The sequence below is a fragment of the Micropterus dolomieu genome, linkage group LG16 (genome assembly GCF_021292245.1).
Source record: "Micropterus dolomieu isolate WLL.071019.BEF.003 ecotype Adirondacks linkage group LG16, ASM2129224v1, whole genome shotgun sequence".
Classification (NCBI taxonomy): domain Eukaryota; kingdom Metazoa; phylum Chordata; class Actinopteri; order Centrarchiformes; family Centrarchidae; genus Micropterus; species Micropterus dolomieu.
The window spans coordinates 5,248,605-5,264,278 of record NC_060165.1 but is presented as its reverse complement, the minus strand read 5'-3'; the positions used below and the strand labels follow the sequence as shown (position 1 = coordinate 5,264,278).

The window sequence follows — 15,674 nt, the reverse complement described above, 5'->3', positions numbered from 1 at the left end:
AGGCTGGATATTGCAGAGCGGAGACTGGGTTAGACAAGAGTCCAAAAATACTGATGGAAGGGTGCACTGTGGAGTAGCTGGGGACACTGAACTCCAGTGATAGCCATCGAGAAAAAGTCCCGACCGCGATCTATCTTTCCATGACCTCTCCACTAGCAAAGCAAAACTGCAACGGCTAAGGCTGGCTACAGTACAGTAAACAATCTCCCTCTCTTCCATTAGCCACCATTAAATAGGGCAATTAGAAGTCTTAAGCAGCGCAGAGAAAAAAAACTACAGTGTTTCCTGAATCCTTTCCAAGGGATAAATACATAAACATCAAATATGGGTGCTAAGGATCAAAGTATACTATAAGAGTGTTTGATGTAGGCACGGATTGAAATGTGCATATTAAAAAGGAAGTGCAGTCTGTGTATTCTAACGCTGATTAATGTACATCATGTTTTGGCCCAGCGTTTGATAATCAGTGTCCGATGATCAAAAAGATTGTTGGACCGTAGCATTCTGGACCGTCTAAGAGCTTGAAGGGCCTCCTGTTTTCTGACTTCAACTCCTTCTTTTACCTGGAGATCAGAGAGCTGAGCAAGCCACCACAACTACAAGGGTTAGGGGTTCAATCCCCACCGGGGCATGTTAGAAATGTATGCCATTAGAAAAATAACCTCACAAGAACAAACATTTTCATGTCACGTCAAAGTGATCATGACTTCTTCTGGGTTGAGAAATTACTCCACCCACTTGAGCTTGAAAAGATTGGTTAAACTCAAAAAACGCAGGGTCATCAAGGCTCTGAAAGGTGAACAGTGCAATGAAGAGAGAAAGTACAAGTTAGGTCACCACTCCTCCGACTCAAGAGTCAGCACAGTTGTGCTCAACACTGATTGATTTGTTTTCCCTTATTTAGCTGAAAAAACCCTAAGAGCTGCACGGCTCTGACCAAACACCGACTAAGAAATCTCACTTCACGCTCCCAGAGTGCACTGCAGCACACGCCAGCACACACTGTCTGGAGAGCCCAGGGGTTTGGCATTGTTGTAGATCGATTGTTTGCCTTGCAGAGAGAGCAAATTCTAAAAAATGACTGTGTGTGTTGGTGTGAATGTCAAAATGGCTGTGGAAGTGCTGATGCATGTAATGTGTGTGTACTGCATTTTCACAGCTTTATAAAAGTTTGGTTTTCCTGTTAATGGCAATCCTTTTTTAAATTTAAAAACAATTTAAAAGAGAGTTGTGCAGCAGCATCTTGCACTGTAGACAGTAAAACACAGGACATCTATAATAGCTTTGTGTATTTGCACACAGACACACATCTGGCAGAGCCAATGTAGAGAGGTTTTTCAATATCAATATGCAGTGCAAAGCATTAAAACACATAAGACCTTGGGGGAGAAACAAAATCCATCCCAGAAAAGATGAGACCTTGAAATGCGTGCGGATAAAGTGAACTTTTCTGTGCTACAAGCAAAGCCATTAGAAAAGCATTGTGTCCAACAGGTTTCCACTCAAAAAACAGCTTTTTTTTGTTGCTTTATTAGACATTAGAGAAAGCCATGAAATTGTTCAGTTTTCAAATGCGGGAGGCAGATAGCGATGAGAGATGAAGAGTCAAAAGGGCAGCAAAGAAAATATGTGAACAAGCCATTGATTTTTACAAAGCATTGATGCTTGAGAATCTTCAGTTGATGGATGCAGACAGTGGCCGCATGTGGAGGAAATAATACTTCTCCAAAGAAAAAAAGGTGAATGGTGTGCACATCCAACCCCAGTCGGGTACAGCTGCAGGACTTAAAACAGCAACAAAGGACAGGTTGTCCACACATGTTTGATCAAGACCTTGCAGGCCGAAACATTAAACCAATCAAAACTTGATTGGAACATGAGAACTTTAGTCTGCCGCAAATCTTCCTATTTTTCTCCCGTACAAATCTTATTAAAACATGATTCAACAAAACATCTCAACAAGAGACAAGATAACTCAAATTTGCTACTATCCCTCAAAGCTATATAAACTTGAGACTTGGGTCAGATTTAAAGCAAGACGCAAGAGTATATCATTTTTTGCTAAATAAAAACAACCCCCTAACTTGATCTGGTCTGTGGTTAGAAAACCTCAGCTAGAAATGACAAAATATCACAACAGCCCACACAAGCAAAGCGAGTAACTGAACAAACTGAATATGGAAAAACAATGGAGGGATGGGAGGGCAAACAGAGAGAAGTAGATATAAGGAGAGGAAACAATGAATCCTTTATCAACACTCTCGTCTTCCTGGCCATAGCAGTGGAGAGATGGTGATAGCGAGTGTTAAGTATCTAGTCAAGTGCTGCTACCTGCGGTGAATAACAAGCAGATGATCGAGCCACATCTGCAGCCTGGCGGAAGAAGAATACTGAAGAGTCAACCTGTTCTGAAGTAACAGCCTGTCTCTCAAGGTAGCCTGCGGTTTAGTACATAAAGTGTGCTATTCAGGAATAAAAAAATCATTATCTCAAGTTCATTATTCAGTGAACTGATAAATATCCATCTGGTGATATGATTTTGTCTACTTCGAAGCACAGTTGCTCACTAGTGTTTTACTCCTGCAGAAGCTTTTAAATAAATCAAGAGTACATTTAGTTTTTCAACTAAACCTGCCATGCTGTAACATAATCTCTTTCTGATAACAACCTGCCCTGCGTGGCTGCTTTGATTTCAGGACTGACCTTTTCACTGCAGTCTCAACAGCAAAGCCAATCACGACGTCCTGTCAGCTTGGCTCAGGGGTCTCTACCTGCAGGAGCCTGGATCAGCCTTTCAGTGCCTCTCAGGCATATTTTCAAGTGGGCTGTAATGTAGTTGACTGCCACTGGTCTGTGATTTCCAAACTTGGTTTCTGGATAGGTTATGTTTATTCAGATTCTTGTCAGATCTAGTCTTTAGATTTCATTTTTTATGTACAACTACATAGGTACATACATACACAAGTTGACCAACTGGTCCATCTTCCAGCTGTCAGGCTCAAGGGTGCATGAGCAACCAGCAAATGGGCAACCGCCCAGGGGTCCCAGATCTTGAGGGGCCATGAAAGCACCAATTTCACTGGGTGTAAGTGGATTTATAGTCATTTGACTAAGGAAAAAATTGTCTTGCAATAAGCACAACTAAATCATAGTATCAGCAGGAATAATATGGGCCTGAAAGGCCACAATCAAAGGTGGGGTGAAAAGCCTGCCGTGACACAATGAATGGTATAAATAGGCACAACAGTGCACACTTTCGGACAGTCTTGCCACAAACCATTCATAGTGATACACTCAGTTGTACACACAAAGAAGAGGTGAAACAAATTTTGTTAACCATTGCTCAGTTCCATCAGTGTTCCAGTAAGCCATGACAGTGACCCAGAATGCACAATACCAGGACCCTGGAACTGGTTCACCTAAATGGAATGCAGTTGTTACTAATGTTATTGATCACACCTCTGCTCCTCCTGCTATGGCATGCCAAAACGTCTGCTGGGAAAAAGGTCTCTTCTGATGTCGAGCAGGTGCGGAAGGGGATGGTTTCAGACGCTGTTCGAAAATGCAACAACCACCATCGATTCCTTAGAAGTGATTCTTGATAAATCCTGAGGCCATCTCGAAGACAAGCCAAAAATCTAAATATATAACTTTGGAACCTTTATTATTTAGTTGATTTGGTGCTTAAAAATAATGATTTCTTTAAAAAAATCAAAATACTATACACCAATTTGACACACCTGGGGCCAGGCAGTAATTAAGCATGGTAGTACTGGTCAGCATGTGAAGCTAGGCCACGTGGAGTCTACTGTCTGCACTGTACATAATAGGCAGTTAAAGACAACTTGGTACAAACAATGCACATAGAGCAGGAGGAATGGGAGGTTGATGGGTTATGCTAAGGCATTAATCCGGCCCTGGTAGGGCTCAATCCACCTATGTACTTTATGCAGTGGATGGGTTGCAAAGCCACCAGACAAAGAGAACAGCACTGCCCACAGAAAATCTAAATTCAAGTCAACATTAAATCCAAGAAAATTCATCAGCCACACTGTTTGATTGACAGACAATCTCTACAATATGCAGTGCAGACAACCACAAAAACAAGCACTGAGCACAAACAAAGGGAAAAATTGAAAAAACATTTTGAGGATGACCACCTCAAAAAAAACTACAAAAAAAACACCATCAAATACAACCTAAAAAATATAATTGTTGAACTTTGGTGGCACACAGTGGGAACCAGGCAGAATGATGTACAAAATGTTCCTAAAATATACTGTAGCTTTCTTTCCATGCTGTTGCAAAATGCTGCAAAACCCTCTTTGATCTTGTACCATTACAAGAGCTACTCCATCTCCCTCCCTCTCTGCTCTCAACATCCACTGCTGGCTGTTAATATTCACCCTCTCTCAACCCTTATCTCACCCGTCTCATACTTAGTCTTTTGCCTCCCCTTCTTCTACCAATTCTCTCCCATTTTTCACATTCTTCCTCATATGTTCTTGAACATTCACATCTTTGTTTACCATTACATCTTCCACTGGCTTCTCTTTATCCACTCCTTTTCCTTCTCCCCCTCATCTTCCCCACCAGGGAAGTGATCACAAAGCCATGCGTGTACCCTGGCGGGATTATAGAGGGAGGGGGAGAGAGAGGTCCAGTCTCGCCTATGAGACGGAGGGAGATGATGAGAGAATCAGGTGTTTTGTCTGGATGACATTATGTGACTAAATAAGCAAAAGGTTCACAGCCGGGTTCTGGCCTCAAAACTCAGCGATATACAATTCTCTGCTTCTCTCTGCAGCTATTTCTATAGGACACTGTTTCTTTTCATCATCATTGTCCGACCTCTACCCTCGACTTAATAATCACCCTCTCTTCTTCCTTTCATCACCTTCTCTTGCTCTTTACCTCTACGTTCGTGTTTCCATTCAGGCTAATGTGAATTAAGAATTATGATAAGGATGTTTCGATTGCTCAAACAATAAGAACTCAATAAGAAGCAACAGGGGAGATCCCAGGGTGTGATTCTGATTTACCTCCCCAATATAATGTGGTCGCCCCCGAGGCCAGGCAACCACCGCTTCTGGGAACAGACAGCGATCCATTTAATTCACAGATAGATTCTCAATCCAGACCCTGAGCTTCCCGAGGTGCAGCTGTAGATTTGACATATAAATATAAAGTATAACTTATGCCATTTCTTGGAGGCTATAATCCAAAGTGCTTTTCAGTATGGAAGGTGGGGATCCAGTGGGAATCAAACCCCCAGCCCTGTAAATCAGCAAGCAAGTTTGGATTTCTCAAAATGAAAACCAGCTTTCCCATAAACCTAGCCCCATGCTGAGTTTGTTTTAAAGAATAAGAAGAAATACAGAAGCTGATGAGAACCCGTGATAACGACGACAACAACAACAAAAAAACCATTCTGATCATGTCAGCTAACACGAGGCTGTAGTCGCAACAGTTCTGTGTGGCAGTAAAGCACAGTGCTGGAGGAGGATGATAAACCACTGGCGGATAATGTTCCATGTCATTTTCATTTCTAAAACTGACAATTTATTCATTTATGCAAGTAATCAAGTAGCAGCTTTAACCATAACAGTAGCTTGGTAGTAGTTCAGCTAAATTCATGTGTGAATCATATTATTTGATCATTTAAGGTACATGTTACTGCTGTGTTTCATGCTGTGATTTAGATTTAAAGGGGATATATGTAAGTTTTTGATTTTAATAAATCAAATTGTCATTGCCAGAAATCACGTTCTTCGTAACATTCAGTTTTTTTATTTTGGTTACCAATACTCAGGTACACAGCTTCTCCACCTCTCAGTAACTAACGTGACCCACATAACATAAAACACTGCAATAGACTGGTCACAACAACCCAGAGGAAGGAAGAGCCATGCACTAACACTAGTTACAGTAAAGTTATTTACTGCGGTCCATCTGTATAGTGTGACACAATCTCATTTTAATATTCAGTCCAGCTCACGAACCGTTTCATTATCAGCCAGTACATGTAGCTGTGCTGACATCGCTGAGCCTCCGGTGAAAGATACACAGATAGTAAAGATATTTAGTGAAAGCAGCAGGCGAGCTAACGATGTAGCACATCGGCTAAATGCAGTAAATGTATTGTGATCATGTAACGAGCATGGATTAGTTCAACCTGCAGCTGATAAAACTATTACTGTAACGTTGCAGTGGGAGTTTACCTGAGTTTCCAGCTCTGTCTGTTCTCCCTGCCTGTCTATAGCCGCTGTCACTCTGCCTGAATTCAGGAGGATTGTGCCGATATGTAGCTCGCTGCGCTGAATGAAGTAACGTTACGGAGCCGGTGTTGATCTGCCTCTGAGACGGGAACGTTGAAGTAAGTAGTAGTGAAAAGCCACAGCCTGCATGCTGATGTTTCTGCGTTTATTGCAGGATTTCTCTATGACAGTGGTTGTGTTTTGGATTATGCTCACTCATGACTTCAAGCGAACACGCGTACGAGCACACGCCTGGTTGCAATCTTAGAACCGCACCGCTAGTGGCCGCTGGAAACTGCATAATGCCCCTTTAAAAGGAACAGTTTGACATTTTGGGGAATACACTAATTTGCTTTCTTGTCGAGATTTAGATGAGATAGGTGAAATTATCATATCTGTAGCTACACTTAGCTTAGCTTAGTATGTAGACTGAAAACGCTCATTTTGCAAAAGTTAAAACTCTACCAGCAGGTTTAAAAATCATTAATTAACACGCTGTATCTCATTTGTTTCATCCAAGCAAAAACCAAAGTGTAAAAACAGCACGTTGTGTCTATTGGGAGGATTATATGCCCAATACGTACCCAGGCAAAAATAGTCTGCCATACAACCCTCTATAAAACGACAATTTGTCATTGTATACACTTTGGTTGTTGTACTGATTAAACAGAAAAAAAAATAATGTTTTAGAGACGCTGGTAGGCAGGTCTTGTTACCTATGGACAGAGCCTGTCTAGCTGTTTTCACACCTCCCCGTTTCAAATCTTTGTACCAACTAACTGGATGCTCCCTCTTACCATATATTTAGGTATTCACCAAATAGACATGAAAGTGGTGTCAATCTTCTCCTCTAACTCTCCACAAGAAAGCAAGTGCATTTCTCAAACTGTTAAACTATTTCTTCAAAGAGTAACTGCACCCAGGCTAATAATCGTGCTTGCACTACCAACTGCTGGTGGCGACATGCTCTTTGAACACCCTGCAGTACTGTATGTACGTCTTTCTTTTCTTTTTGAACTTATATTTTCTAAGCAACTTTATGTATCTTGAGGGAAAATCTCCCGTAGACAAGTTTTTTTTTCCAGTAAGAAAAAATAAATAGCTTGGAAAACTAGACTTTTAAAGTATTCTAGCAGTAACATGCTCGACACACGGAGCTGCACTAGACGCCTGCACCTTCTCGACCTGGAGTGTCTTTTTGTCTGCTGAGGCACCTCACTGCCTTCAGTCACTGCGGTGTGAACAGCAGCACAACGTGTCTGTGGCTTCGCAAATGTGGGTGGAAATGGCACTGTGTGTGTGAGCGTGAGTGCAAGACCAAGTTCCTGCAGTCTCTGGCTCCGCGGCAATTAATCCTAACAGCCACGGTGTGTGTGTGCCGATCACATGCGCTTTAAAGTGAGTGGCGTCATGCACTGGGGAAGCAGGCATCATATCAGACTATTATATTGATACAAATTCATAACCTGCAGTGATTATTTTTTTACTTGACTGATCACAAATTAAATCGCTGCAAAACAAGAACAATCAGAACATTTACGTCATTTATGACATTTTTTAATAGAACTCAAACATGCGGATACTAGAGACACATCTGCTTAAGTTTAATTTCCACTTCTTTGGCCCCTCTAAAATAAATTACTTTATTTTTTTAAGGACTGGCTTTTTCTTTTATGGGCTCTTTTTTCGTCCTTGTCCTTCTGTTCCTCTCTGTGCCTTTTCCATGCCATCCATCATCCATTGAGGTCACTGCAACCTTTTCGACTGAAATATTCTTGGCATTGGAAAATAAAAAAAAAAAAAAAATCCTCCATCAGATTATTATTTTTTTTTTTAAAGAAAGTGGGCAACCCCCTAATTATCACTAAAACCCAGAATGTTCCACATGGCTTTGAGGCCACGTGACATCAAGACGTCTGTCTCTTCAAAATGAGACCAAATCATCAAAAAACAGTGAGTCATTTTCACCAATAAAAACCGCTATCCCAGGACAGGCTTTGTAGACGATACGCTCATCTGAAGTGGAGGGTTTTGAATGTGTGGGCCCCTGAAACCTTAAACCGCGGGCCACTTGGTTTTTGTGGTGCGTGTCAGTAATCCATCCCCCCAACAGGGAGAAAGTGATATTTTGCAGCCATGGGGGAAATTGCCCCGATCACCACGAACCTCATTTTACTGCCCTAATATACAGAGGATCTACTAAGAAGGGAAGGGGAAAGTTGAGGGGGGCAGAAAGAAAACGATGAAAAGAGAAATGAAGTGACATATATCAAATGAAGCAACCAGGCGTCTCATAGAACAGTTTGTAAGGACAGGCAGGGAACACAGGCAGCGGGTGCACGTGCACTCACACACATGTTGAGCTCTAATTTTGAAATATCGCCCTCCCCTCTTTATTTTTCAGCAGGGTCAATGGCTCTGATTGAAGTGGAATTGGATCCACGCTGCTCTATCCAGTGACTGGTGCCCCCGCTGGAAGCAACATCTGGCAGGATTGGTTTTAACCTTGAATGCCCCTTACCTTCCTGTCTTGCTACAGTGAGAAACAATACTTCTGGAATCACTACTGCTACAAATATTAATACTTCTTCTGCCTCTGCCATTACTACTCCTATCACACCTTTGTTACTGCCATTACAATGCTAACTCCTTCTAATATAACTTTTATTACAGCTGCTTCGGCTACTACTACAACTGCTAGACCCACTGCTATGCTCAAACTACTAGCACTCCTGGTGCTACTCTGCTTTCACGCAAAACTTCCAAAAGCATTTTCACAGTGCAAGGCCATTGTTTTTAAATGGCAAGTATTTACACATTTGTTGTTGAATACAGGTTTTTTTGGTGGCAGTAGGTCAAAGGTTAAAAATAAAAGGTACCTTCGAACAAGGTACTTTACACTCAGCTGTACAAATAAGTGCCAGCAGTGAGCATCGCATATCTGTAAATCCTTCAGTGTTAAGTGGGTGAAAAATCTAATGAAAATGTGACTAACACCTGTTCACACATTTTCTGTACACTGTAATTCCTCACATATGTTTCACAGCATCAGTGCACGGAGCGCCAGCATACATTTGTGTCAACATCAGCCGGCAGTGCATCAGGTACATCGCACCCATATGAGAAAACGGTTCAGCACGTCTCATTGTACGTTAATCCAAAGTGCTGGTAAACACGTCCTCTCACATTGTGCTACATTTCTCAGCGTGCCTCAGAACGCTGCCGCTGCCAGGAATGTGTGTCACCTCCAGGTGCTACAATACCTAACTAGTGGTGGAAGTACTTCCCACAGACAGAGTGACCCCAGACGGGTCAGGTAAACACAGACTGACCTTCAGTAAACAAAGCCAGCTATCTGGTAAACACAAGGTTTGTCAGAACCGTCCTTATCTCAATAGCATGTCCCTTTGAGAACACATGAACACGCTACTCTAATAGCACAGATGCATGAGCACACTCCTCAAATTTAGCAGTATTGTTAAATCAACAGGGGTCTTCCTGAGAAATGTGTGCATCTGAAACTGCAATTACAACATCAAAGGACACAATAGCTCAATAATCTCCTGAAACTGGATTTTGGTCTTGGTTTTATTGACTAAAATGATTGATATGCTAAAGCAAATAATCTAACTTTTAATTTTAGACATCGGCATTTCAGCCCATCTTGCCTTCTAATATAAACACTAGATTGGAATGTTTTATTTATTCGGCCACCTGAAAGGATGATATATAAGATATACCATATTCTTTTACCATGAGAGGATGTGCTGCATATTAGAAACTGAGACACTGTGTGGTTGATACATTTTCATAAATCCAACGCAAATGACACCATTCTTTGCTGCACAATCTCACACATCTCTGCAAGAAAATCAGCTGTCAGTTCCGTATGGCTCAAACTCACCGCCCATCGCTCTGACACAGTTACGCGGACAGTCAGTCGGAGGTTTCACTAAAGGTATCTGAAAGCTTCCTTGAGCTGTGCCAGCTTGCAGTCCTCAGGGGTCAACCTTCGCCCTCAACCATTTGTCAAACAAACTAGTAGTATTGCATTTCTGGGACTGGAAAGGTACATCCCCTTGCCCCGAGCTCTGGAGGAATGTGGCTGCCAGCATGTTGGAAGGTTGTGCAACAGTGAAGCACATCAGAAGCTGATATGGTCAATTACTTCTGTAAAGACTGAGGGAGAATAAGAGTGCTGGGCGTTGCAACAGAGGCTTGATGGTATTGTAGAGGCTAATGTGAGAAGTGACTTGCAGACAGTCGATGTGTCAGTGCTACTATCAGTCACAAAAACAGAATTGTGCATCAAAGGCTGACTTGGTGACCATTGCATCAATCACAAATAATGAGGAATGAGGAGAGAATAGAGGTTATTTTTCTATAAATTTCTTCAAGTCTATTGCTTTGGATAAATTTTTTCTCACCTATAATGTTTCACCCTTGTTTGAAGGGCGATTTACTTCCAGTGGCACAAAATGACTGTAATATATCTGCAGGGAGCTAAAGGGACTGTTGATCGATACCAATGACTCAATGATTTAGAAGCTAAGAAAGAGGCAGAAAGAGTGTTGTGCCTCTGAACAACACTTCTTTCTTACTGCCAGTCAGATTCACCTCACTGTTCAATCCAAAACCAGAGGGTTCATACTTTCCCCCCGCTCACTCCCTACTTTTCATTTGTTCCAAGGGGTTTAAGGTAACAAGCAGGAGGAAGAAAGTAAAGGGCATGCTATAGAGAATTCAAATGAGGATTTGATTTATCTTGCCTTTGTGGAGATGCACAGCATTGCATTTCTTGAGTTTGTGGAGATGCACAGCAAGATTTGGCCACAATCAGACTCAGTGGGAATAATGAATGCAGGTGAATCTGTCTAGGTGGCATTGATATTGGTACTTTTGAAAGGTGATTTTGTAGCAGAAAATAATGTTTTGACATATCCTGGGTAAAACAAAGCCTTTTCACCCTTGCTTCTATAACATCACCTGAAAACTGTTGGATCTGTGTGATACCCATCCCTGAAGTACCTGTCATGGACCTTCCATTGACATTTCTGGCACCAAATAGCACTCACAAATCTTTGTAGGTACTTACCCAGTACTTGCATTTGATAATGTAGTTTGATAACAGTTGTTTCTGGGTGCAAGAGCACACTCCCGAACCCACGGGTAGCTCTGTGACAGGAGGACAGAGGCTACCCTGGAAAAGCAGCGCTCGTATCTACGCATGACTGACGGGAGCCAGCAAACAAGCCGCCGTGACCGCTGGTAAACACAATTAGCATGCCATAAAAGATGAATGCCGTGTCTGTGTAATTGTCAAAAGGAATTATGCGCTGAGAACAAGCTGGAAAAATTTCATCTTTGCAGGGGCAACCCTGTCGAACAAATTATGGTTTAACAATATTCATCCCGTTTTCTTTTCCCTTCCTTGCATATTGAACAAAGCAGAGGCAAGGGTAAGCATGTTTGTTACACATCATTAACCACTGTATCATGTTACATTGCCACTAATGCTTTGAGACTAATCTCCTTTCCTCCAATGTCACTGATAAGCTCCCTCTCTCGCTTATCTCTTATCTTGACTCCTAAACAGAATCAAACATATGCCTCCTATCCCCTCTCATTACGATATCAAAGGCTTAATAAAGGCCGTTTATCTCTTCCCAAACAGACCCAGCTAATTGAATCCAGAGCTAGATAGAGATCTAGTAAGTGTGTCAGTGGATTAGTAGGGCCTGTCGCCACGGTAACCCATGAGGAGGAGGAGTGCCGAAGTTGCTTCCTTGGGTTTGTTGCTTCCAAATGACTCCGCAGCACATCCTCGCTCAATATCCGCCTGATAACGCTTCCTTCCTGAAGCGAGCGACTCCGCACCGCAATCTCATCTCTCTCAATCTGCGTCAAGCAGGAAATGAGACCAGATGTAAAACACGGCAGTTCACTGACTTGAGACCTCCTTGTTGCCAGGCCATTGTCAGCTTGTATTGCTGTATCTTGTATCTGATGAAAACAAGAAAAGTTTCATTTAAAAAAAAAAAAAAAAAAAAACTCTTGGGGTTCTGTTTCTCTGTGAAGCTTGTAAATCCTTTTTTTATTTAGTTGTGTTTCCTCCATTGATCTCAGCTCCCTCTCCTTTTGTTTGCACGTCTTATATTCTTGTTTTCCTTTTATTTCCTCCGTTCTGGATCAGATGATGTGAAAGCAAAGCATCTGCCTCTCTGCGGCGTTCGTTGGCAGACTTGATTTGCCAGCGACCTTGAAATGTGGGGAGAGTAACTTTGACACAAAGTCGTGTGGCATGCCGAGATCAGGACCTTGAAAAATCATGCGGTTGCGGTGAGACGCAACATGACCGCTCTCGAACGTTTCTGATCCCGGCAGCCTTGTCTAGGGTCTAGCCTTAACTGACCACAACACCAACATACGGTCAGAGAGATTGTCAACATAAAATTGCTTCACCTCTGTCCTTCTTTGGTGACAGTTTGTGAAGGACACTTTTTCCTTGGGGTTTTTTTGAGTTTCTGTTGGTGTTTCCAATTCATTTAGTAATTATCCCAAAATCCCTTCCTGTATTTGAAAGATATTAGACAGATATCGGAAATGTAAAAAGCAGAATTTCTTGTGCGTCACATGATTTTTCATGGGAAAAGACACCAGCCACTTGGGATTTAGAGGGCTTTCATGAACTAAGCACATCTTTTCTATGTTCAACCAACCTGCTACAACACACAAATGAGCCGAATAAGATGCACGCATAAGATAGTCACAGATTAATTGGCTGGAAAGATATATTTTGAAGAAATTACTTTCACTATTCATGATTGGTTAATACCAGAGTTCTGACTGTTCAAGCAAAGCCACAAATCACAAACAATAACCCTGCAAATCATTAACGCCATAATCTTGCCAGTCCTCTCTCTTCCCAACATTTCCTTTCTCATGAACTCCGACAGTGTCAACTCATGCTTCTCCCCGGGGCAGCGTCCTCTTCTTCCTCCTCCTCTTTCTTTTGTGAGAAATGGGCTTTTTGCATGCTCAGAGAAGAGAGAACAGTTGCAACACAGGAACTCCTGCTGGCCGAGCCAATCCCTCCTGGATTTCATCTCAGTGCTAGTGAGAGCATGACGCTGGAAGTGAATCTTGTCCATGTGCTTAACGGCCGCATGTGGAGGCCCAGAGGGGGCGTGCAAGATAAGGAGGATAAGTTAAAGGCCGATTTGCAGTCTTAAGGCTATAAAGAGGTTTTAATGTAACACATTGAAAGCATGTTTCACAGAAACCCAATTTAGCGCTTATTTCCTTTTTTTAAACACGCTAAAGCGAGCTGAATTTAAAAACAAGCTAACTTTTGTATTGCATATTCAGCCAAAATAAGAGTGCAGCAAGTGCCTTCAGTGATTAATCTTTAAATACTATCTACCCTCAGCTGCTATGTTGAGCCGGCAGGTGCAAAACCTGTCTTAACTGGGATAAGCACACAACAACAAGCCTGGTTTGCTCAGCGCTGAACTGGATACAAGGCTGTAAAATACATGAAAAGGCTATAGTGGGGAGGTGATTTGAAATGAGCCGGGCGGAGCTGGAGCGCTTCCAAACAGGTGCTGCTACGCCGCCATCCCAACAGGAGGCTGTAGGCGAGGCAGACTGTGTGTGTGTGTGTGTGTGTGTGTGTGTGTGTGTGTGTGTGTGGTTATTGTATTATCTTATCCTCATGGGAACCTGTCCTGATCTGCTGTTTCCTGCTTAGGGGGACGAGAAGGGACAAAGTTGTAGAGATAAATGTAGCGTAGTCAAAATGATTGTGTGTGCGCATGCGTATGTGTATGTGTGCGTGCATCTGTATTTAGATTAGAGAGAAACATAGGGAGAAAGGACAGGAGTTTTGTCTCATAATATAAATTTTGGCAAAAATCACATGTTAAAATGTGTCTTCACAAATCTTTCCCTCAACTACTTTTATGGTTAAAAGATGTGAAAACCCTCTAGTGTGCACCAACCATTAGATGGCATTTGGGTTTTATCTTTACTTATTAAATTTGTTAATTGTATCTGCTGCTCTGGTGATAGAAAAGACAATGACATGCAACAAGTATTTGTATCTGGAATCAAATGGGGGGTTGCAGCAATGTACACACCTGATACCGCTGCTCTTGTTGCAGGGAAGGTATGTATTGGGGAGTGAAAATATTACATGCTTTATATGTAGACAATTAACATGTTCAAGAACCGACAGCCATGCTAGCTGCTCTGTCAGACCGTACTTTGGCATAGCATTTTTTTTTAGCTAAATGTTATTCTCTGCATGCTAACATGCTCACAATTACAATGTTTAACATGCTGATGTTAAGCAGGTATAACGTTTTACATGCTCACTATTTTTGTTTAGCCCACTCAGCACAAAGTATAACCAATTCTCATTACTTTTGCAGATATTAGGTCATAAAACAATTTGGAAAAAATTATAATTTTGACTCAGTGATGGCGCTGGATGAAAAGTTATACCAAAGTCACCAAGGTTCATCACAATTCCCCCTAAGGGGGGGCGGGGGCATTTATGTCAGTACCAAATGTCATGGCAAAACATCCAATAGTTATCAAGATATTTCACTTAAAACCAAAAATGTCAACCTAATTGTTGCATTACACAATCTTTTCATATTATTTAACTTTTTTTCAAATTCCTGGGGGTTCCACTCAAGTTTAAAAGAGGTGGACACAAACTTGTTTAGAGACACAGAGAAAGAGCATGTCAAGTGTGCAAAAGACAGTATGTGTCTATGTGTTACAAGATGGGAATCTGGTCAACAAACACACACGCAGAGAAACAGACACTTCAAAGCTAGGAGGCAGGCCATGCAGTGAGGTGGTTTGAGGCGTCAGAAGTGGACTGACAGGTATGGATGGGTCAGTTATTATCAGAGGGCTTCATTTTGATTCTTAGGAACCCAAGCCGACCACTGGAGGAGACTTCAGAGGAGAATGTCAACACTTCGACAGCTTCCCCGGACACACACACACACACACAAGTGATACACACAAATGTTACGCTTGCCTTTGAGGTTTTACAGGGTTCTTTTGCTGCCAGCGCGCTCACACAACAACAAGAACAAGCGCCGGGATTGTCTTTGAGGTGTGTCTTATTTTGTCTGCTAGCGCACACATATAAGCACACTCATACCATAAATCCAAGTGACACGGTTGTCTTTGTAGAATATCTCATTTCACCTGTTAGCGCACACACAGCTTCAACTGCTATGTTTGCCTTTGTGGCATATCGTATTTTGTCTGCTAGCGCTCTCTCTCTCTCACACACACACACACACACACACACACACACACACACACCAGATGTCTTAGAGGTATATGATTGTATTTCATCTGCAAGCATGCAAGCACGCGCACACACAAACTCCA

General features: G+C 42.1%; 1 protein-coding gene across 6 annotated transcripts in view; it reads right to left on the bottom strand.

Moving 5' to 3' along the window:
- Positions 1 to 15,674, bottom strand: part of nav3 (neuron navigator 3) — a 375,602-nt gene that overhangs the window by 160,560 nt on the left and 199,368 nt on the right. The window contains exon 1 of one of the 6 annotated variants that reach the window (XM_046072617.1): positions 11,353 to 12,310. The exons of the other annotated variants lie outside the window; for them this stretch is intronic. The gene's annotated coding sequence lies outside the window, so the exon portion shown is untranslated. Of the gene's footprint in view, positions 1 to 11,352; positions 12,311 to 15,674 lie in introns of those variants that run through there. 6 annotated transcript variants of the gene reach the window in all.